We start from the raw sequence: 2,501 nt of genomic DNA, 5'->3' as shown, positions 1-2,501 counted from the left end.
GGTAGCAAGCTTAAAGATTTTGATAAGAATTCTGCTTACTTGTGGCATCAAAGATTAGGCCATATATCCAAAGAAAGGATAATGAGGTTAACGAAAAATGAGATTTTGCCTCATTTGGATTATGGCAATTGTGATGTTTGTTTAGATTGTATTAAAGGAAAACAAACTAAACACATATCAAAGAACCCAGCCACAAGAAGTAGCAAACTTCTTGAATTGATTCACACGGATATTTGTAGTCCAGTTGATGTTCCATCTTGGGGTGGTGAAAAGTACTTCATCACTTTTTTGGACGATTACTCACGTTATTGTTACCTATATCTGTTGCATGAAAAATCTCAATCAATAAATGTCCTAAAGGTATTTATTGACGAGGTTGAAAGGCAACTTGAAAAGAAGGTTAAGGTTGTGAGGTCTGATAGAGGTGGTGAATATTATGGAAAGTATAATGAGAATGAACAATGTCATGGACCATTTGCAAAGTTTCTCAAAAGTAGAGGCATATGTGCTCAATACACTAGGCCTTACACACCGCAACAGAATGGTGTGGCTGAAAGGCGGAACCGTACTCTAATGGAGATGGTTAGGTCAATGTTGAATTATTGTGATGTACCTTTATCATTGTGAATGTACGCATTAAGGTCCGCTGCATATCTGCTGAATAGGGTTCCCAGTAAAGCAGTTCCTAAAACTCCCTATGAGTTATGGACTGGTAGGAAACCCAGTTTGAGACATCTCCATGTTTGGGGTTGTCCAGCAGAAGTAAAGGTGTACAACCCACATGAAAAGAAGCTTGATGCAAGAACCATTAGTGGTTTCTTCATTGGTTATCCGGAAAAGTCAAAAGGGTACAGATTTTATTGTCCTAAACATAGTACGAGAATAGTAAATGCCAGGTTCATTGAAAATAGTCAAACCAGTGGGAGTGATAAATCACGAAAGGTGGATATTATTGAGACTTCTGATAAACCTTCTTCACCGAAGGTGTCTCCTCAAGATGTTGTTCCTCTGGTTATATTACCGTCAAATAACCCACAGAGACAACAAGATAATATCCAAAATCCACAGGATGAAATAATAGTGAATGAACCAATTAATGGAGTCATTAATGATCAAGTGATGGAAGAATCACAAGAAATAGCATTAAGAAGGTCTGAAAGGCAAAGAAGACCAGCTATTTCTGATGATTATATTGTGTATTCACTTGAGCATGAATGTGACTTAAGCATTGATAAGGATCCAGTCTCGTTCATACAAGCTATGAAAGGTGACAATTCTGAAAAGTGGTTCAATGCTATGAAAGAAGATTTGAAATCAATTGACGATAATAAAGTTTGGAATCTAGCTGAGTTGCCCGAGGGTTCAAAACGAGTTGGCTGTAAATGGGTCTTTAAGACCAAGCGCGACTCGAAAGGCAACATTGAAAGATATAAAGCTAGACTTGTCGCCAAGGGTTTCACTCAAAAGGAGGGCATTGATTATAAAGAAACTTTCTCTCCAGTTTCAAAGAAAGATTCTTTAAGAATTGTTATGGCATTGGTGGCTCATTATGACTTAGAGCTTCACCAAATGGACGTAAAGACCGCATTTCTGAATGGTGACTTAAACGAGAAAGTTTATATGAACCAACCAGAAGGGTTTGTGACCACAGGAAAGGAAAATCTGGTGTGTGAATTAAATAAGTCAATATATGGACTTAAACAAGCTTCCAGACAATGGTACATAAAGTTCAATGATACCATTACGTCATATGGATTTGTGGAAAATACTGTTGACCGGTGTATCTACATGAAAGTTAGTGGGATCAAGTTTATAATATTAGTCCTATATGTCGACGACATTTTGCTTGCTGCAAATGATAAAGGGGTGTTACATGATATAAAGAAGTATCTCTCTAATAACTATGAAATGAAGGATATGGGTGAGGCATCCTATGTGATAGGAATAGAAATATTCCGTGATAGATCACAAAGATTGTTGGGATTGTCTCAGAAAGGATATATCAATAAAGTGTTAGAGAGATTCAGAATGGAAAAGTGCTCCGCAGGGATAATTCCAATCCAGAAAGGGGACAAATTCAGTGAAAAGCAATGTCCAAGGAATGATTTGGAACGTAAGGAAATGGAATCTATTCCCTATGCATCAGTGGTTGGGAGTTTAATGTATGCTCAAACATGCACTCGACCGGATATCAGTTTTGCTGTTGGAATGTTAGGCCGATATCAAAGTAACCCCGGAATGGACCACTGGAAAGCTGCAAAGAAGGTTCTAAGATATTTGCAAGGCACTAAGGATCACATGCTCACGTATAGAAGGTCAAATCATCTTGAGGTGATCGGTTATTCGGATTCAGACTATGCAGGATGTATGGACTCAAGGAAATCTACATTTGGGTATATCTTCCTAATGGCTGGAGGAGCCATTTCATGGAGAAGTGGTAGAGAGTCTACAATTGCTACATCCACCATTGAAGTTGAGTTTGTGGCATGCTTTGAAGCCAC

This window comes from Lupinus angustifolius, chromosome LG06 (assembly GCF_001865875.1).
Source record: "Lupinus angustifolius cultivar Tanjil chromosome LG06, LupAngTanjil_v1.0, whole genome shotgun sequence".
NCBI lineage: Eukaryota > Viridiplantae > Streptophyta > Magnoliopsida > Fabales > Fabaceae > Lupinus > Lupinus angustifolius.
This window is presented reverse-complemented; position numbering follows the sequence as displayed.